Here is a 23,304-nt window from a genome sequence, read left to right on the forward strand (position 1 = left end):
GTATGGGGTATCGAGGAGTAGGTATAGACATACACGTATTAAGTTACAGCAGTGTGAGTAGTAGCGTTGATTCACATGACCTGAGAACAATTTCAGAGATACATTTTTCCTTAAAGTTAGTAAAAGAAGCAAACAACTTTAGCCATGTTTGCCATAGTTACAAGTTCTATTAATGTGATAATACTGACATGAACACTCGTGATCCTTGATGACGGGACGGCCTTAGCACACTATGCATACAGCTAAACTACAAACAGCTGAGGGGGCTTGGCCGCTAGGTGTCCGCAAGGATTGTTTGCATAAATGTTCTAACGGTCAGGTTGAGCAGGTACTTCCGGTTATTTAGTGATGACGCAGTGGTTACGGAGATGTGTCGTCGTTGAGTGGCTGTAGGGGTACACAAGGTGGCGTAGACAAAATGTATAGTTGGTATGCAGAACGGCGGCTTGCTATAAATGTAGAAAAATGTAAGTTGATGCAGATGAGTAGCAGAAATAATCCTGTACCGTTTGAATACACCATTAGTAGTGCGCAGCTTGACACAGTCACATCTATTAAAAATCTATGCGTAAGGCTGCAAAGCGATAAGAAGTGCAATGAGCATGTCACTCTGGTAGTAGGGAAGGGAGAATTTTGCGAAAGTGTAGCTCATCCAAAACGGATACGGTGCATAGAACGCTAGGGCGACCTCTTCTTGAGTACTGTTAGAAAGTTCGGGATCCACACATTGAAGAAATCCAGAGGCGTGTTGCTAGATTTGTTACTGATCAGTTCTATCAGCACGTGAGTATTACAGACATGCTTCGTGAACTCAGATGGGAATCCTTGGAGGGGAGACGAAGCTTTTTTCGCGAAGCAATACTGTGGGATTTTAGAGAACGGGTATTTGAAGTTGGCGGCGGAACGATTCCAATGCCGCCAACGTAAATTTCGCTTAAGTACCAAGGAGGTAAGATGCGGGAAATCAGGGCTCGTATGAAGGCTTCCAGACAGTTGCTTTCCCTAGTTCCATTTGCGAGTGGAACAGGCGAAGGAATGGCTAGCAGTGGTACAAGGTACCATCCGCCATGCACCGTACGGTACTAGCGGAGTATGCATGTAGGTGTACAGTGGTGTGTTACAAAGACAGGGTGGCCAGAAAAAGCATGAAAAGTTTATAAGAGTGTTGCAGGGTAGGTTGTGCTGAAACTAATTGTTAAGAAAAATTCGAAACGTTGCGCCGTTTCCGAGTTTATTAACACTGATGTTAACCAATCAGGACCTTGTGCGCGCAAATTCAAGTAGCCCGCCAGATACAGTTAGTGTCACTTATTGTCATAGCGTAGATGATAGCACAAGAGACTCTTCTACCTTTGGCTTGGGTTCGTCCCTTACTACCGTGTCATATCAAAATTTTGTATCGTTCTGTTGTTCGCTATTTGGAAACGGAGCGAAAAATACCTCTGGCTACACTGTTTTTGGCGGGCTGCTTGAATTTGCCAATGCAACAGCCTCATTTCCTAACTTCAATGCTGATTAACTCGGAACAATTATTTCTCAGGAGAACCTAACCTGCTACATCCTTACAAGTTTTTCCGACTATCTCTTGCCATCCTGGACAAGTTTCTACATAAGCCAAAATAGGATGTCTCAAAATAGAGCTGCCCATACATCACGGGCCATGAGTTTTCATCACGGTGTTATCACGTTCTTCTATCTTGCGTCTAAGCCACTCAGAGCTAAAAAAGCATTTGTTTGTTTTAGCAAACTTACGGAGACAAGCATGTTACTTGTTAGATGCTTCACAGGTCATGAGAATCAACGCTCATACTTATCTTGTTGCAACTTAAGGGGCTCCGGAAAGGCTCAAAATCATGAAAAGTTCAATTTTTACTTTTTTGCGTTTTCTGAATCTGCAGACTATTACCTTTTAATAGATATACAATTTATTCAATTCCGAAGACTACAACTATTTTTAAATTGTTTTTGAAATGTGTTCTACGTGGGCGTGACCCACTGTGGCGCTGTTAAAGTGCTGTCAAATGGTGTTATTATTAACGTCCGTGTTCATCAGGTACATTTTAGTGATGTGAGATAAAGTATGTGTTGTGGCTAACCTGTGATTGTTCAATATATATCGCTGGTGTGATTGTCGATTGTTTCATGTTTATTTACTCTGTCGTTATCTCGAAAATATTCGTAATTAATTCTGTTTCTTGAGTCTCTGTTTTGTTGAAGTATAATAATGAGTAAAAGTAAAGTTATTAGAAATCCTCTGAAGGCTTTTAAGAAAAGGAGAAATGTTGGAAAGCCAAAGGTATGTGTTATTACTGTAAACAATAAAGACGATGAAAATCCCCAACATAGCTTGTGTCCCAAAGAAGAAGACAGTTGGTGTAAATATAACAAAGGATTGCTAACTGGTGAAGTGTACACTCATAAGCATAGTCTGCCTCATGCAATAATGGAGGTGATAAAACCTATTTTCAGAGACTTAGCAGCACCTGAACTGTTGAAAAAGTGTATTCACGGAAAAACTCAAAACCCCAATGAAAGTGTAAATAGTGTTATATGGTTGAGAATCCCCAAGACTGTATTTGTTGGGATAGAAACACTTCACTTTGGTGTGTATGATGCTGTTGAGACTTTCAATGATGGCAACATTGTAAGGATGCAAGGTATTTAGAAATATGGGAATGAAGATAGGTTCTAACATGGTACGAGCGATGCTTGCTTTAGACAAGGAACGCCTTCGGGCTGCAGACAGGGCTGTGAAGAGTCTAGAAATACAAGCAAGAGTAAACAGGAGGAGGAACAAGAGGAAGCTGGAGGAGGAGTTTGCAGAGGATGAAGATAATCCATCCTATGGACCTGGAATGCACTAAAAAGTTAATCCAATCTTTGTCGCTCGATTCCCAAAACTTTTATTTTCTCATACTAATTACATGTTTTCTAAGGATCTTCCAAACATATTTGTTTCAAACTTTCAGTAAATGTTACACAGTACCTTCTGCATAATTTAACACAGCCTTTTTCCAAAAAACTGTATATTTTTGAATATATAAATAAAAAATTGCAAAAAAATGTTGTGAATTTTCATTACAATTGAAAAAAAAAATCATCTTTAATAAGTGGACTAAAATTTTGTAAAATCCCTGTGTTAAGTTGTAGCCCATATTCCAATAAATAATCTGTAAAAAGTTCAACTTCCTACCTCAAATACTTTGTGAGGAAAGATGTAATTTATAAGCGTTATTTTAACATTGCAAGTATAGGGCGTTCCGGAGCCCCTTAATATATCTCAAGCACGTCTTTTCTTTTGTAGATCAGTCTAATGTGATCGAACTGATCGAAACCGGTAGCAGAAATGGATAAAAAAAATGCTTTATAGTTGCAATCTTCAAGGTAATCATGTCACCGCTCATCGTTATAAGCAGAATAACCGCAAATATTTTCTTTTAACCTGTGAAAGGAGGAGAACCATTGTAAACAATACATTTGCATCCTGTGGCGAACTGGAAACATCCGACACAGTTCTTTGCAATTCTAGACTCTTTGCTAATATCTGTTTAAGTCTTGTCTGAAAGGAGCAGTGACGTTTCCTCATCACGTGATAGTCCTCCGGCTATTTTACTCACTTGTTCTTGTAGTCCTCGGAAGACTAGTTAGATGCAGTCCTCTACCCCAGTCTGCCTTCTGCAAGTGTTTCCATATATACCTCACCCTACGCCGTCTTGAAGTTGCTTGCTATGGTTACGCCTTTGTCTCTCTCAGCTAGTGTCCCCTCTCCCCCCCCCCCCCTCCCCACGCTTCATGTACCGTTACCAAATTGGCGATTTCTTGATGTCTCGGGACGTGTATCAATCGATCCCTTACATTAGTCAAGTTGTTACCTCCTCGTTAGTGATACGATCCACGCATTTAACCTTCAGCCTTCTCTTGTTGCACACTGTTACACAACCGTTTTTTCGAAAACAGTCCCACAGCTTACTTAAAATCGTATTGCAAAGACCCATTCAATCGGAATAAGTAATCAATACAAAGAAATGTGATATATAACAGTACTAGTGACTGTCAGTAGCTGGCTAATGAAATTTACTCCTCATTTACTCTTTTATTCGAATTTTCATGGCTTACATAACTGAGAGGGCGTTCAAAGCCGTCTGGAAGGAGGCGACAATGCCGAGGAGTCCAGGGATGGGAAAGACTGAACGGTTAAAACCGATACCGGTTAGTTCTGAATAACCCGTATTTTTTGGTAATTGATTGATATCGGCTACAAGAGGTGTCTTTATTTTTTAGTAATAATTGGGTAGAGAAACCGAAATATCACTTAACCACAGCAGTAGTACTAAAATTTTTCCTTTTTAAATAAACTTCTTTTTAAAAATGTGTAATTTTCATTTGTAAAATTTGCACTGAAGTACTGCGTTATTACAGAAAATCGGCATAGTTGATGACGACGATGATATTTGGTTTGTGGGGCGCTCAACAAATCGGAAGGGTGGTTACTGGTATTTTAGCAACAAAATCAACAGAATCGATCAGCAAACACATGACATAAGAATTGGTACAGTATTGCTGAGACAATGACGTCTCTGTTGCAGTGAAACGTGGTACATGTGCACCTTAAGTGTGCAAGACTTGCCACCATCTGACCTTTACGATAGTTCGCCTCATAATATCATGTGCTTGTAGCCCTTGAAAACGGAAAACTTAACATGAAAAGTAAAGTTCTTCAACCTCAGTGTTCGCCCTTTTGTACTCACTATTCGTAATGCCCAAATAGCCGTACGATCTATGAATGAATGAATGAAGTTTTAAAAAAAATCGTATAAATAGGAGAATGCTAGAGATTTTTTTGTAGCATTCAACAACTTATTAATTTTTCAACAAAAGCAGCGATCGGTGGATTTTGAATCGATGTATCTTGAAACTGAATGAGTCAACATTTTTAGTCTTTGCTCGATTTACATGTTTAATACAGATGATAATAATAAACAACTGAAAATCGGTTACTTTAGAAAACGGTTATTTTGAGCGGTTTTTAACAGTCAGGATAAACCGGCTAGAACCACTTTTACAGTTTAGAAGTAGAATGAGAAAGGACACTGTTGTTACTGAAGGCCAAGGAGACACTGTTGTACAGAAGGCCGAGCGGTTCTAGGCGCTTCAGTCTGGAACCGTGTGACCGCTACGGTCGCAGGTTCGAATCTTGCCTCGGGCATAGATGTGTGTGATGTCCTTAGGTTAGTTAGGTTTAAGTAGTCCTAAGTTCTAGGGGACAGATGACCTCAGATGTTAAGTTGTATAGTGCTCAGAGCCATTTGAACCATTTTTGTGCTGATTACTGGTTAGCTACCTACAGACTAGCCCAGGGAAGGGAAGTTGTGTTTTATACGAAACATTTCTACTGATCTTCCCTCAGAAGATCCATAACCCAGCCAGTCCAATAGATCAAAAAGCGAAAACGCGGGAATGTGAGTTTTCCTTTTACTTCTTTTTCATAGACAGCTGTCATTGCTTCACCTCAAAGACTCTCGACCGCCAGGGTCCACCCCCAGAGCAGGTGTATCGAGGGTCTTGGAAAGATTTCGGGCTGATTCGCACTTTACAATTGGCGAGATTCTTTGGTGCCGCCAATGACTCATTCTACAGCCACTTCAGCCTCCACATAATATTTACTGTGGTGAGATCGAACATCAAACGTGAGACGATGCATAGGGACATTAAAACCATTTTATAGAATTTCACAAATTGAAGCCTCACTTTGGAGACTTCAATGACCAGCAATTCCCACAACCTGGCCACAGATTCGACGCTTTCTCTTCTTTATTAGCGTCAGGTTTTTCTACTAACGTCTTGAGAATCACGGTACCCATTAGCGTTTTTATGCAATTATTGGAGTCATATCCCAGACCATTTTACCACATTTTCCAACGTTTTGCTAGAATAATATTATCATTGTTTGTCAAATGTCTTCTTTAACAGAAAAATTTAACTAAACGTGTTTCTTGTGGCATTTAATACTTATTTAATTCCTAATTCATTATTTTGGAGCATTAACGCATGTCACTTACTGGGCCCAATTTCCATACCTCCTACTTGACACTTACAACTGTAAGCTAACAACCACATTTCGAAACCTCCTGTTCCTTCTTTTTCTATTTATTGTCGAAGTTTCACTTATGAACAACGCTACAATTTACACAAATACCTTCAGAATAGACTTCTTAACATTTAAATTTAGATGTTAAAAATCTTCTCATTTTCAGTACCGCTTTGCTTCCCATTGCCAATTTGCACGTTACATCGCCTCCTTTTCGGTCATCATCGGTTATTTTGCTGGCCAAATAGGAAAACTCGTCTACTACTCTTAGTAGCTAATTTTTTAATGCATTTTCCTCAGCATTACTAAATTTAATTCGACTACATTCCATTACTGTCATTTTAGAACAGGAAGTGGTGTACACAATTCAAAAGCTGAAAGCAACAAGACTGCAGGCGATGACCAGATATCAGCAGAGATGTTAAAAAAGGGTGGAAACAAACAACACGAAGACATTTATAACCTTATCACAATGATCTGGAATACTAAAACAATATCTGAACACTGGAAAACTGCAATAATTTGCCCCATACACAAGAAAGGAAACAAAATGGAATGTGGAAAATACAGAGGAATCAGTTTGCTGAACATAACGTACAAAGTTCTGACAATGATCACTTGCGAAAAGATTGAGCCTTTCACAGAAAACATTATTCAGGAATACCAGGTTGCATTTCGACCACACTATTCTACAAATGATAATCTATTTACTCTACAGCAGCTCTTTGAGAAATACTGGAAATTTAACGAAAAGATTCACTGTCTGTTCATTGATTTCCAGCGAGCTTATGTTTAAAAGCCACAGAAGAATTCTCTTTAACACACTAAGAGAATTTTGGATACCCAGTAAAATCATTAAGATGATACAATTGTGCACGGATGGCTCGCAGGCAACAGTGAAGTTCAGAGGATGTATGTCTTCCAACTTCCCAATCGAAACAGGCTTATGACAGGCAGATACTCTTTCATGCGTTCACTTCCATCTTGCATTAGAGAAAGTGGTTCGATAGAGTAATTTACAGCTATACAGCGGTCCGTAATTCCTACATTCGAACACAGTGAAATAAAACTCCTGGTATAGATGACACAGTCTTACTCAGCGAAACAGAATAATATCTGATGGACATGTACAGATTTCTCAGACGCAGTGCCTGAATAAAGGGATTTTTGATAAACCAAGAAAAAACAGAATACATGGAAATAGGTCGAGCCATAAGCCCAAATTCACACTCTGAAATTGACCACCACTCTAGATTCGGGGAAGTTCATCAGTTTGAATACCTTGGATCGCGTTGCAGCAGTAAAAAATAAATGAGAGTATTGGCTCAGGATCAAGGTGTTTGTACGCTGTAAGCAGCCCATTCAAAAGTAAAGCTTTGTCAGTCTCCACTGAGATGAAGATAAATAACACCATCATCTGCCCAATAGTACTGTATGGTTCTGAAAGCTGGATGGTTACCAAGAAAGAAAGACTGATTTTTTTCGAAAGAAAGGCGATGAGAAAAAACTGGGAACCTGTGTTGGAGAATGACATAAGGAGTGAAACTTCCTGGCAGATTAAAGCTGTGTGCCCGATCGAGACTCGAACTCTGGACCTTTGCCTTCGCGGGCAAGTGCTCTACCATTTTTTTTTAAATATAAAGTAGTTTAATAATCATATTAGACAATTTCTGAAATACTTGAGAATGGCGGAAAGGAGATATATAATAAAGTTGACTAGCCTTCCAACTACACTTTCTGGACATTAATTGAATCTAAGTATCTGAAGTGATCAGATCTATATAATCAGTATTTCACTGCAAAAACGAACAGGGCAATGTGCCAGCCATCGAATATTACATTTATCAGATAGAATCTTATGATTTTAACCAATCGATAAGGACATTTCTATAAAAACCGTCTTTTTACAATTTTCTAGTATAAGCCAATAATGCACCTTTAATGTTTTGTGTTTGGCACTATTAGACACACAATCTCAATGTCACATAAGTTCTGTACATTAGCTTATAAATTTCAAAAAACTACTCTCTGAAGTAGAAAAAGCACACATCATAAATATACTGTAAAATCTTAAATAGTATCCTTAAGGTAACTACAATACATCACTGTCAACACAGACTTCTTTTTTATATTAACCAATGCCCATTCTTTCAAATACAATTTTTAGCATATTACCGAACTTTTTCTTGTGATTCGAATAGCTTCTAATTTTGTGGAACTCACACAACATGTGTACCTTGAACTCTATGATGCTATCGGATCCTAATTTGTTAAGGACGTAGTTAACAAAATTTCCCAGCAACCAGTACACAGCGTTATTTTTTGCTTCTGGGAAATAGCGTGCTTCAGGCCAGTGTATCAATGACAGCGATATATACTCAGGGGATGTTCTTGTAATCAGAGCTATTTGCTCCCGGATCCACTTCCAACTATTCATGTGACCACTGCAAGTATATCTATGAATTACTGTGTCAACTAGATGGCATTGTTGACATAAATTTGTTTCACAGAGTCCGATTGCGTGCAGTCTTTCATTGGTGCTAACTATGTTGTTAACTGTCTTGTACCATGACGTTTTTATATTAGACGTGAGCACATTAGAACTAATGTTTTTCCAAATCTCAGTCCACTCAATGTTTGGAAACTGTCGTTCTATTTTGTTTCTTCCTTCGCTTTTCTTTCGTTCCCGCATTATGGCTCTCGATGTTAAGTGTCGGGACTGCCTGAGTTCGACACTGACATAACTAAACTCAACATAGAAAATCCTCACGTGCTTTAAGCGACTGTTTGATATTCTGCACGTCAATCGGGGGAAGCAGGCTTGGAGGTTTAATGATCTCGAAAAGTTGGCTGGTTATGCTTTCTCGCGAGTCTCTTATTAAATTAACTTGCCTTTTGATAAAAAGAGCAGAGGCTTTATCCGTTATATCAGTTAATCCTAGTCCACCATTTTTAGGATCTAAGGTGGCTACTTTAGCAGGTACTCTGAACACTTCCCCTCTCCACAAAAAGTTTGTGATTTTGGACATTATTCTCCTCGCTATCATTCTCGGTATTGGAAACAGCTGGGCAGTATAATAAGCCTTAGCAAGGATGCATGAGTTGATATACTGTGTTCTTTGAACTTGGTTCATATATCGAGTTAAATTCTCTACAATGGCTCCTAGCACTTTATCTGCTGCAACTTTCCAATTTAATGCCGTAATTTTCATAGGGCATGCTGTCAGGGTGATCCCAAGTGTTTTATGTTGTCGGACTAATTTTGCCCACTCGACGTTGATATTATCAAAAACTCTGAGATTTAACATCTTACTTTTTTTCCGTTTGCATTGGCTCCAGATGCTCTACAGTACGAATCAATCACTGTTACTAGCGTGGTTACCTCGTCATTATTCCTTATAATGACCCCTATATCGTCAGCATAGGGGTCATTATTCCTTATAATGACCCCTTTATCGTCAGCATAGGCTCTTATAACTGTTTTATTTCCTGATAATGTTAAGCCTTTTAAGGTAGCATGGACATGTCGGAGGAAAGGTTCCAGCGAAATGGCGAAGAGCGACATGGATAGAGGACTTCCTTGAGGAACACCTCGTTGTATTTGCATCGGCTGGATTGTTGACAATTCACCGCTATTTTAGCATTTATTCCAGTTGCTATGTTCTTAATCAACTTTATGACCCTATCGTTGAAACCTATTTTCTTCAATGTCTGTAGAAGATATTCATGGTTTACTACATCGAACGCTTTATAAAAATCTAAAAACAATAAAGCACACTTTATGTTTGTTACAGAAGTTATTGCAATGATATCCCTGAATTCCACTAGATTTTGAAAAATGGTTCTGCCTTGTGCACAGTTCTGATGTTGACTAATAATTTTATCTGTAAGGCATGAAATTCTCTTGTTTATTATTCTAGCTATTAATTTATAATCAGAATTCAGCAGTGAAATTGGACGAAAATTATTTAAATCTTTGTTTCCATTATTTTTTGGCACCAGAACAATTTAACTCTCCTTAAACTCAGCCGGAATCATTTTACCCTGAATAACCTCATTTACAACGTCCGTGATTTTCGCATCTACTATTGGCCAGTAACGGATGTACAACTCTGCTGGCAGACCATCCGGTCCTGGGGATTTTTTTGGCGGTGAGGCGCACAGAGTCTCATACACGTCTTCTTCACTGACAACCTCGAGAAAATTTTCGTTGTCATCTTCTGTCAGCTGTGGGGCTAGGATGTCAAGGAATTCCTCCAAGGAAGCTTCACTACTTTGATGTACAGAATATAGCTCGCAATAATAGCGATAAATCTCGTCCATGATATCCTGCTGGGTTCTGAGAATCGTACCGTGTTTTGTTCGAATTTCTTCAATAAAAGTCCTTCTCCCGTTTTTCGTATGCTTCACTAAATGATATAGGGAAGTAGTTTCATCTTCTGACACCGAATTTGCCTTCGATTTTATTTTCAACCCTTCCATTTGACTTCTCTTGATATTAAGTAACTTGGCTTTGACTTTTTTGATGTCTGCTATCCGAAGTGAGGAACCTGCTGCAACTTGATCATATAGATCTCTCAAAACGGAATAGTAGTATTCTATAGTGCATTTCATTTCCCTTGCGCTCTGGGCACTGTATTGAATAAGAACTTTCCTCAACTTTGGCTTTGCCATTTTAACCCACCAGTCAATAGCAGTGGCATATCTACTACGGGCTCGCAGGCATATTGCCCATGTTTCTTTAATCAGATCTTCTAAATCATGATTTACTAACAAGGAAGTGTTCAAATTCCACTGATTCTTGAATCGGCGAACCGGCTGTCTTGTTAGATTTATGCAAGCTAAGACACTTGAATGGTCTGAAAAGTACGTAGGAATGGTTTCTACTTTTGTCACGGAAGTTACAAGATTTTTAGAAATATATAGTCTATCAATCCTGCTACGTGATGTTGCCGTGACATAAGTGAACTCAACAGTGGAGGGGTATTTGATTTCCCATATATCTAATTCTAAACCAGTAACTAATTGTTTTAGTTCACTTGAGAAATTAAAATTAGGTAACTGATCTTTTCGATTTAAAACACAATTAAAATCACCTCCAAGTAATAACTGTCTTGGCGATTTCCTTAACAAGTATATCAAGTCATCTTTGAAGAAGCGTGCCCTGTCAGCTCGATGAGAACTTCCTGAAGGGGCGTACAAGTTGATGATAGTCACATCATAGATATTTAGTCCTATTCCCCTTCCGGATTCCAGTCGTTCCACCTCGCTTACTGTAATCCCTTCCCTCACCAAAATAGCTGTTCCAACACTTGTTTCGGGAGACACATTTATGTAACTGACAAAACCGGGAGTTACCAAATCCGAAATTAGAACTTCTTGTAACAGGGCAATATCAGTCGCGGATTCGTACAAAAATTCCTTAAGGGCCGATAATTTCAAACCGGTCGTGATTTTATTTATGTTTATAGTGGTGACAGAATAAGATTGCGTCATTGTGCTGTCACTATGTAGTTGTTTTGATGAACTAATTTAGTTTACTGTGGTTCAGGGTTTAGTTAAGCTGTAACAGTTTTATCGGAAGGCTGAACATGGAATAACACTTCAATCAGTTTATTAGTTACTGTCCCGTTGTTTTCTACTCCTGATGTTTTCTCTTGTACCGCAAGCGACTGATTTCCTGATAAACTTTCTTATTTTTCCTCCAGTGATTCGTGTACTACCGTTTCGGACTGAACATTCTTTGGGCTTGGGTCGCCCCTACCGGATTTTCCCTTCCCTTGGTTACGAGCTACATTCTCATTTGGTTGCGTCGGTATTTTACTTCGCGGCTTATCTGGAGCAGCAGCAGACGCTTCAGCAATTTCGGTTGCCGGCGCTTGCCCTGAGGTGTTGACCGTGATTTCAGTTTGGCCACCACTTCCTCGTTCTTTATTAATTTCACTCACTTCCTGATCGAGGGAAAGAAATGGAGACTGCAGTTTTGCAGCCTCTCCCTGAATTTGTTTATTAACAGATAGATTCTGATCTTTGCAATCGGCTACTGCACCTGTTGTTTCTTGCAAATTAATGCTGCTTACACCCCCTTCATTTTCTGGTACCGTGTGTGTATTATCTTTCTGTTCATTAGTTTCCATTCGCATTTTGACTTCAGGTTCCTCTGCCTTCTCATCGCACTGTTTTTGCTTGCGAAGTGAGGGAGTGGGACAAGACAGCTCGTCCTCTGAACAATTATCAGTTATCTCCAGAGGTCGTTTTTTCGGTTGCGTTTCAGTTTCACGAGTAGTGGCAACAGGGTTTCCTTTTGTTGTTAACGAGGGAAATTGACTGTTATCGTGAAGGGAGACATCAGCTTGGCCCGCTGCGTTAACATCCTCAACCAGTTGTTCCGGGCTATTCTTTGGTAACAGATCATTTAAGGTAAGCTTCTGACGCTGTATCAAATTACTTTTAAGAACAACAGTTCGCCGCGGACATTCCTGTCTGAAGTGGCCGGTTTCGTTACATATATGACATGTAGCTTCCTGACCTGTATAAACAATTTGTGCCTTATACCCACAAACAGTTATGTGAGACGGAATATTCGTCTTAACGTCCATCTCTACACAGCGGACCCCGTTAAAACACTGCAGTTTAAAGCGAGGCGACCATCTTTCATTTGCAATTGATTTAACGTCTCCGTAGTTTGAAAGAGCTTCCTTAATCTAATCATTTTCAATTTCAATGGGAAGATTCAAGACACGAACGGTTTTGTAATGAATATCCGCTCTATAGATGGAAATCTTACTTTTATAACCATTTTTATGCACAAAATCTACTTCATAGCCCCACTTTCGTAACACTTTATCACCAGTCGAAGCACTGATTAACTTGACAAAAACACAGTATTTTTCCTGATCCAGTTGCCAGGTATGAACGGTTTCAGAATTTAGACCAATTACACAGGTAATCTATTTCCAGGGATGTCGGCTGAACAGGACGGGATTCCTTGTCAAAAGCAAATACCAGAGTATTCTTCCTGAGGTTTGTAGCCATGGCTAATCCAGCGAAGCAATTTCGGTTAAACAACCGAAATTCCAAGTAGCAGCAGCAAGACCAGAAAGAGCGATCAGATGACAAGGAACAGGAACGAACACGGAGATTAACGGACGGACGGCACTCGGCGAAGCACAAGTACAGCGATGTAAACACTGAAGTGCAGCGCAACAGTTAACAGCGGCCACTCGCGAGCGCGGCTGAAACGGAATTCCTAAAAAGGCATTTGAGGGCACTCTCCAAGCAACAAGACCATTGGGCCGACCTCGCACACGGTGTAAAGATGACATAGAGAAGAACATCGCAGCACTAGGAATCCCTACAGAGTGGAGAGAGACTGCGAGAGACAAAAGGTCTACAAGGCTTGTAGTCGCTGGAAAGAAGAGGCGGCCCGAAGGCTGGTTTGATACACGTCTCCATGCTAGTCTATCTTGTACAATCTTCTTCATTTCTGCCTAACTGCCGCAACTTACATGCATTGGAACCTGCTTATTGTATTCGAGCCTTTGGCTTCCTTTATAATTTAAGCCCCGCCTCCACCCCCCCCCCCCCCACTTCCCACCAACAAATACATTTCCCTGATGGCTCAGAATGTGTCCTACAGGCCGATCTCTTCATTTAGTGAAGTAATCCATAAATTTATTTCCTCCCCATTTCGACTCAGTACCTTCTCATCGGGTATTCGGTCTACCGGTCTAATCTCTTCCGTAGTACGACATTTCAAAAGCTTCTCTTCTCTTCTTGTCTGAACTGCTTATCGTCCACATTTCAACTTCGTACAAGGCTTAACTCCCGACAAATGCCCTCAGAAAAGAGTTCTTAACACTTAAATTTATGTTAGATGCCAACAAAGTCTCTTTTTCAGAAATGCTTTTGTAGTTATTACCAAGCGTGTATTTTATAACATCTTTACTTCGGCCTTCATCAGTTACTCCCCAAGTAACAGAGCTCATCTAATACTTTTCATTTCACGTTTCCTGATCTAATTCCCTCGACATCGTCCGATTTGATAAGATTACATTGAATTAACATTGTTTTACTCTTATTGATGTTCACCTTATAACCTATTTCCATTCCCTTAAACTGTTATTCCAACTCCTATGCCGTCTCTTGCAGAATGCTATTGTCAGCAGCAAATCTTCAAGTTTTCGTTTCTTTTCCGAATTTCTCCTTGGCTTCCTCCACTGCTTGCTCAATGTACATATTGAATAACACCCGGGAGAGGCTCCAAACCTGTCTCACTGTCGCCTCTACCACCGCTTCCATGTCCTTCAAATATTCTAAATGTAGTCCTGTTTCTGTACAAGTTATAAATAACATTTCCTTGACTGTATCTTATACCTGCTATCTTTAGAATTTAAAAAAGTGTAATACAGTCAACATTGCCAACAGCTTCACCAAATCTACGAACGGTATGAACGTAGGATTGCCTTTATACAGTCTACCTTCTGGGGTACGCCATAGGGTCAATATTACCTCGCATCGACCCACGTTTCCCTGGAGCCCAAACCAATATTACAACTGGTCGGCTTCTACCAGTTATCTGGCCTACAGTAAATAATTCGTGTCTACTTTGTAATCATGACTTATTAGGCTGATGGTTTGGTAAAATTCACATTTGTCAGGATGTGCCTTCTTTGGAATTATAATGTTTGCATTTCTCCTGAAGTCTCATGGTATTTCGGCTGCCTCAAAATCTTGCATACCAGGTGGAATAATTCTGTGAAAGTTGGCTCTCAACAATTCTGAAGAAATATCTCCTGTTAAGGCACTTTGTTTCCACATAGGTCTTCCAGTACTGTATCAGATTCTTTCCTTAGTATCATATCTTCCATGTCATCTACAACAAATACACTACTGGCCATTCAAATTGCTACACCAAGAAGAAATGCAGATGATAAGCGGGTATTCATTGGACAAGTATATCGTACTAGAACTGACATGTGATTACATTTTCACGCAATTTGGGTGCATAGATCCTGAGAAATCAGTACCCAGAACAACCACCTCTGACCGTAATATCGCCTTTGATACGCCTGGGCATTGAGTCAAACAGAGCTTGAATGGCGTGTACAGGTACAGCTGACCATGCAGCTTCAACACGATACCACGGTTCATCAAGCGTAGTGACTGGAGTATTGTGACGAGACAGTTGCTCGGCCACCATTGACCAGACGTTTCCAATTGGTGAGAGATGTGCAGAACGTGCTGGCCATGGCAGCAGTCGAACATTTTCTGTATGCAGAAAGGCCCGTACAGGACCTGCAACATGCGGTCGTGCATTATCCTGCTGAAATGTAGGGTTTCGCAGGGATCGAATGAAGGGTAGAGCCACGGGTCGTAACACATCTGAAATGTAACGTCCACTGTTCAAAGTGCCGTCAATGCGAACAAGAGGTGACCGAGACGTGTAACCAATGGTACCCCATACAATCACGCCGGGTGATACGCCAGTATGGCGATGACGAATACACGCTTCCCATGTGCGTTCACCGCGATGTCGTCAAACACGGATGCGACCATCATGATGCTGTAAACAGAACCTGGATTCGTCCGAAAAAATGACGTTTTGTCATTCGTGCACCCAGGTTCGTCGTTGAGTACACCATCGCAGGCGCTCCTGTCTGTGATGCAGCGTCAAGGGTAACCGCAGCCACGGTCTCCGAGCTGATAGTCCATGCTGCTGCAAATGTCATCGAACTGTTCGTGCAGATGGCTGTTGTCTTGCAAACGTCCCCATCTGTTGACTCAGGGATCGAGACGTAGCTGCACGATCCGTTACAGCCATGCGGATAAGATGCCTGTCATCTCGACTGCTAGTGATACGAGGCCGTTGGGATCCAGCACGGCGTTCGGTATTACCCTCCTGAACCCACCGATTCCATATTCTGCTAACAGTCATTGGATCTCGACCAACGTGAGCAGCATTGTCGCGATACGATAAATCGCAATCGCGATAGGCTACAATCCGACCTTTATCAAAGTCGGAAACATGATGCTACGCATTTCTCCTCCTTACACGAGGCATCACAACAACGTTTCACGAGGAAACCCCGGTCAACTGCTGTTTGCGCATGAGAAATCGGTTCTTTCCTCATGTCAGCACGTTGTAGGTGTCGCCACCGGCGCCAACCTTGTGTGAATGCTCTGAAAAGCTAATCATTTGCATATCACAGCATCTTCTTCCTGTCGGTTAAATTTCGCGTCTGTAGCACGTCATCTTCGTGGTGTAGCAATTTTAATTGTCAGTAGTGTAGGTTGAACACATCAGTGTTACGCTCTCTTCTCCGTTTCTGTCCCATCTCCTTTCCCGTCATTCGTCTCTTATTAGTCTGTATACTGTGCAAGATGTAGACATCCTTCTTCTCCCAGAATTTTATTCCTCATAACGTCAGAATCTCTTTTGTAAGTTGCTGTAGTACTATGAAAAGTTTCGGGGAGAATGAATAGATGCGGGGTGGTTTCGTCCCGTTTGCAGAGGACGCAGCCTTACACATCCCGAGCAGACACGCAGTGGGGACGTAATTAAACGGCGGCGTGCGCCTCCGATGGCCTGGATGCGTGCCAGCGGACCTCCGCGGACGGCGCCTATCGACCCGCGACCGGCCGCCGAGTTTGGAAGGCTCTCCGAGGCCCTGGTGCACGCACTAACAGCCTCTAATTTATTACAAACCGCGTGAGCAGTAAGTTCGTGCTTCACAAAAACTGGAGGCATAGTCCTCCACTGCTGATGAGCTTGCTCTTTAGCACCACTAGTGCAATCTGGGGGACGTCGTTCGCTGAATTCATGTATTTCACTGTGATATGCACGGAGTCCCATTTATCTTAGCTGCCACTTTTTATCCAGAAGAAACGTCTCAAGCAAATGTTCATTAGCTACCAAGGGGGCATAAACCAGCACAAATGCCTTTCTTGTACCTTGGTTTCTTACAAAGACATGAACAGCAGTACGTCCTTTTCATATACCAAAAAAAAAAAAAAATGGTTCAAATGGCTCTGAGCACTATGGGACTCAACTGCTGAGGTCATAAGTCCCCTAGAACTTAGAACTACTTAAACCTAACTAACCTAAGGACAACAGACACATCCATGCCCGAGGCAGGATTCGAACCTGCGACCGTAGCGGTCGCGCGGTTCCAGACTGGAGCGCCAGAACCGCTCGGCCACCAGCGGCCGGCTTTCCATATACCAGTCTCTACGGAAAAATCTGGACAAGTGCGAGGAGTCGTGCGCCGAGGATTCCGTGGGGACTTAATTACGTACCGGGCGGTTATAATTAAAGCGCAGCTTCTTACGGAGGTGCACACAATTAATGAAAAAAGGAAAGAAACTGGTGAATATCTGCAGCCCTCTGCCGCTAAAGTGCTCCGAATTGTAGCGTCTAACACGATGGAGAATATCTACCGCGGTGCCTGGCAAATACCGTCTGTAATCGAGTTTCGAATTCGAAAAGTTTGTGCACACATGGAACACCCTCTCAGAACGCCAGTACTGCGAGATCTGCAACTACCCGGGGCCTTGGGCTCACTGCCATCGGTCACCCTCCGTAGAGCCACGGCTTGGCGCCATCCGATTTCGATCTATTTCCGAAATTTAAAGAACACCTTCGACGACTTCACCATGATTGTGACGAAGCGGCACAAGGGGATGTGAGGTTGTGGCTCTGTCAACAAAAGCAAACATTCCACAGCGTCGGTATGAACACATTAATCTCTCGACGGGAGAAATGTGTTGATCGGCAGGGTGCCTATGTTGAGATACAAATATGTAGACATGAAGAGTAAACGAGTAGAATGTTAACAACGTTTCTTTTATTTTAAAAGCTTTAAGACTTTTTACATACAAAATTCGGAGGCATTACTTTCCAGCACGCCCTTGTACAGTTATTTCATTTCCAAAATATTATTTCTCTTCAATCCTAGATTTGGTACAACATCAAAAAGTTCCTGTGTAGGTATATTTTAGTAACTCTACGGCACAATTTCGTAAGCACGTAATTGTCAACAGACGTCATTAAAAGTTAATTCGTAAATTATATTCTTCACATTGTCAAAGTAAGAGTTGTTTCAACGTCTGCGACAAACATAACAGAATCGATGCAGGGTTCGTTTTTCCACAAGTGCCGAGTTACGAACGTTCTGTGTTCGGAGGCGCAGTAGCTACCACTCTGCAGTGTGTATGGTTGCTACGAGCTGCACCACGCACGAGACTGCAATTAAAGGCCGGGCTGGAAACGAAGCACATACGTCGCGGCCAAAATGCGTGACAGTCACAGGTGGCTACCACTACCCAAAGCTGTTGCGCGGTTACCATGCAATTTACAAACGAACGAACTGCGGATGAACCCAGCAGCTCTTGTGGCCAGTCCCATCTCTGGGACCCTCTTCTTACAACCTCCTCTCGCATATAAAATGTCGACTGAAAACTCCTGCGTCGCTCGAACAAGACGCAGCCAGGGCAAAAGCATCACAGACGCAAAATGCGAGCTGGTGTCAGTGACACAGACACTTCGCACTCGCGCGATTTCCACCAGCGCCACGGGCGGCGCTGAGGACGAAGATATCCACTTCGCCTCGGCCAACTGCCGGCCGAGTACAATCTGCCAATGACCGGACGACAACGGACAGAAGCCTATTCGGAAGATAGAAGACCAGCTCTCGCCCACTTACTTATAGATTGTCGTCGAGGCCTGACTTAGATAGGGAACGTCGTTTAGAGAACCCTTAGAAGCGAAAAGACAGTTGTTGTAAATTACATCTGCTATGTACTGAGAAGTCTTTCTACAATTATTGAACTTAGCGATTGACGGCCTTTTTCGTGTTATCTTACATACAGTGCCGCAGACTTCATTGTTCGACAAGTCACAAAGATAAGTAAACCTTTTGAACTCATTTGTGTGACTTTGTTACTAGCAATTTGTTGGAGTTTTGGAGAACCTTCGTTCGCTTATCCTGTAGCCTGACCCCGGTGCACAGCTGTGTAAGAGCAGTAGGGAGAAATTGTCATAGCGGTGTACTGCACCAGACGCCCTTTGACGGACTCACAAACTCGGCCTCCACAGCAGTAGCGACGATGGCTTTACAGGGTTTGCGTCCTCCCCCCCCCCCCCCCCCCCACACACACACAAAACAAAAAAACACCTTCAGTGGTCTAAATTTCAAGTTATTATTTTATTCGAGAAATTGGTTTCAGCCCTTCATTACGGCATCTTCAGGCCCCCTGACCTTCCTCTGTTTTAGTGAAAATAGGGACCAGCATTCAGTGACTGATATCCGTTGATTTCTTCTTAATACAGTGATCCCTTCGATGATCACTTGCCGAGAAATGTTAATCGAAGGGATCGCAGTGTTAATAAGGACTCTACGAATACCAATCACTGAATCATGGCAACCAATTTGCTTAGACCAGACTAGGATTCTTCCTACACGCCCGTCAGGGGGCTGCTGATAGCGTGATGTAGCGCTGAACCTGGCTGCTGGAAATTTAGACGGACAAAGACATTTTAATTCGACATTTTATAATGAAGATAGACTTGTAGATACTCTCGTATATGTCCTGAGCGGCCGGCCGGAGTGGCCGAGGGGTTCTAGGCGCTGCAGTCTGGAACCGCGTGACCGCTACGGTCGCAGGTTCGAATCCTGCCTCGGGCATGGATGTGTGTGATGTCCTTAGGTTAGTTAGGTTTAAGTAGTTCTAAATTCTAGGGGACTGATGACAGAAGTAAAGTCCGCTAGTGCTTAGAGCCATTTGAACCATTTTTTGTCGTGAGCGGAAGAACAGAATGCGAAAATATATACAAAGAGATGAATTGCAAAGTTTGCAATTAAAATCATATTTTGATTAAGTTGATAATGCGAGAGGCCGGTTTTAAGGAGGAAGCAGCGAGCAGGTGGAAGGTTGATCCTTCCACGTGCCCGCTGCCTACCCCTTAAAACTGGATACCAGTCACTGAATGCTGGCATCTACTTTCACTAAACAAGAGGAACGTCAGAGGGGCTGAAGGTCCAGATCTCTAGTATACTTCTCCAGCAGACTCAAAGAGAATCTGGTTGCCGTCAGGAATGGCGACCCTCGGTTCTTGGGGTCATGACCCTCAGCAATGAGTACAAAAACTTGTGACAATGACGAATATGACGATGCGCCCTACTCCCTCTTATCGTATTTTCGAGATCTGGAAGGAAGTAAACAAGATGGTTGGCGACTACGGAACATACCTGAGACGCAGCGGCGCCTTCCTTGGACCCTGCGCCGCCCATAGCAGCGCCTTCCAGTTGGGTCGGCGGCGCACTACCGCAACGAGCGCGGCGTCCGGCCGCTCCAGACGCGACACTTGCCAAGCGCCGGCCGCCGGATTTACGCCGGCCATCTGCATAATCTAGCCCAAATTGCCCCGCACTGCGGCCGCGCACATACGGACCTCCCGCCACCAGCATCGGCTCCACGCGATGGCAGAATGCCAGGGGACGATCTGCTAGCCCGGTCGTAGCACGGACGACGTAAGCCTACCGAGTTCCACGAATGTCCCGCTTCTGTGGCAACCTACTGCGTCCTGTGGCTACCTACAGCTCAGCTCTCACCGACACAGGTGCGCAGGTACATTTCGCGTGATCCTGGCCTACTGCCAAGTTCTACGATTCCACATTTCCATCTATCAGCAAGTTACACGCGAATGGTAACCAGAACATTTTAATTATCACCAAGAAAAAAATCCAGCTGTCTGGAGACGGTGTTGGTCATTCTCTACATACACTGTCTGGTCAAAAGTATCCGAACAGCTCTTATGGACATTAGTATAGTACGTGTTCATCCTTTGCCTTTTTGACAGATTTAACTTTGCTGTGAAGGAATGGTTGGTTCGGCTGATCTGGGGGAGGAGACCGAACAGCGAGGTCATCGATCTCGTCGGATTAGGGAAGAATGGGGAAGGAAGTCGGCGATATAGGGAAATCACGGAAAACCTAAACCAGGATGGCCGGAGACGGGATTGAACCGTCGTCCTCCCGAATGCGAGTCCGTGGTGCTAACCACTGCGCCATCGCTCGGTCGTAAAGAAATGGCAGCTCATTTATCCTCAATAACCGAAACCATAAAAGTTAGTGATGCTGGACATTGGACCTACGTCGACGTTGCAACTCATGCCAAAGGTGTTCCATTGGTTTCGCATCGGAACTCTGGACAGACCAGTCCACTGCAGGAATATTATCGCCGAGAAACCATTGTCTCAGAAACGGTGCTTTATCGCAGTGTGCATTCTCATGTTGTGTCTTCTCCCAGCTGTCCTCCTACTGAACACAATACGCTTTGCTATAAAATATAGTCATATCCTACCGCATCTAGTGCTTTCTTAAGCGAATTAAGGGGCCGCAACCTAAGCACGAAAAGCACCCCCATATCGTAACGGCACCTCCTCCATACTACACATTTAGCACTACGCATGGTGGCAGGTAACGTCCTCGAGAGATTCGCGAAACCCAAACTCTTCCATCAGATCACCACAGAGCAGTGTGTGATCACTACTAATCAATCATTTCAAGTCATCCAATGTACAATGGCTTTGCTCTTTTCACCACTTGAAGCCTCACTTATCACTGATTAGAGAAACGTATGGCTTATGAGCAGTTGCTCCGCCATTGTACGCTATTCTTAAGTCCGTATTCACATTAGTGCCAGATGAACGGCTAGTAGCACTTTAAAGTTCATGAGTGATTCCTTCCTCCGATTTCAGGCGATTCTTTCCTCCCTGTCTCCCCGATGTTCGACGGCCCTTGTCCATCAGTAGATGCTCTCGGTTTAGCTGTGGTACTTCCTTCGCTTCACAATCACAACACCAACAGTCTGCTTGAGCAGCCTCAAAAGCGTTGAAATATTCCTCACGGATTTGTTACTCAAATGAAATCTAGTAACTAGCCACGTCTGAAGTCACTAAGCTCTCTTGACTGACCCATTCTGCTGTCGCTGCTTCTCTACCGGCGAAACAGTGCTTCCTGCTGCCCTTTATAGCGGCGGGACCGCCTCTCGTGACGTTTACTGGTGAATCAAGAATTACATAGTAGAGTCCAGATAATTTTGAACAGATAGTGTAGATACCTGCTAATAGTGGCAGGATTTGAGTTACCTGATTTCAGTGATAAAATCGCTTAATTTCACGGTGCAACGTGATTGTATCAAAATATAAATATCACACAAATTCATAGTTGCATTCCTTACTACAGTGTACAAGTTAGTTCTGTGAAGGATTTAAGCACTTCCATTGTCGTGTTCAGCTCCTCAGCATGTAAAGAGACCAAACAGAAATAGCGTTTTTAGTGACGTGCACATACAACGAATCAGGATCTCATATGAATTGTGCTTCCATATTAGGGAACACCCAACTTACTGTATATTTAGGCCCTAGAGGTGGGAGATAGACACGAAACACACTTGTTTAATATATAATTTTGACACTATCGTTGATAAATGCTGAACTTTTTAGTTTCGAGGAACTAATTTAACACAAATGCAATGAGTATAAATACTGGTACAAACTGCGAATATTTCTTGTTCTTACCGTCACATAATTAGGGAAAAGGTATCATGATGCGAAATGCAAATATAGTGGCAGGTCCGCCTCTCCTGACATCTGGTGGTCCATTCCACGTTGTATAGAGATGATGTTCTGATACGTATGAGCAGATGGCGTATTCATCCTTCAATGCGGCAACTTTTCCGCAACATACACGGCGAAGATCTTGGTTATAAAAGTTTGCATTGCGGGTGTTCAGGAAACGAATGACCTCGATAATCACGTCATTCTTGAGATGCCTATCGCACAATGGTTTCATCATCTGAGGAAAGAGAACGAAGTCAGAGAGTGCCATGTCAAGAAACAAAATTAGACAGGATTAAAGAAGCACCATGAGTGTCCTGAGCAGAGTGAGCTGCGGCATTGTCGTCAGTTAAACTATTCCCTTCGACAGCTTTGTGCGACGTTTCGCCTTTACAGTTCCCCTTAACCCATCAGGAGATTCCGGTATAACCGTCCTGTGATGGTTTGCCTCTTACGAGCTACACCATGGCAGTCCGAAAATGCACTCACCATCGAATCGTTTGATGGTGGTTGGCAAACAACAAGCAAAGCTCCAAGTTCGGGCACTGACTGGCCAATAGGGACCAACCACCCGCCGCGTCATGCTCTACCAATG

The sequence above is a fragment of the Schistocerca nitens genome, chromosome 7, assembly GCF_023898315.1.
Source record: "Schistocerca nitens isolate TAMUIC-IGC-003100 chromosome 7, iqSchNite1.1, whole genome shotgun sequence".
NCBI lineage: Eukaryota > Metazoa > Arthropoda > Insecta > Orthoptera > Acrididae > Schistocerca > Schistocerca nitens.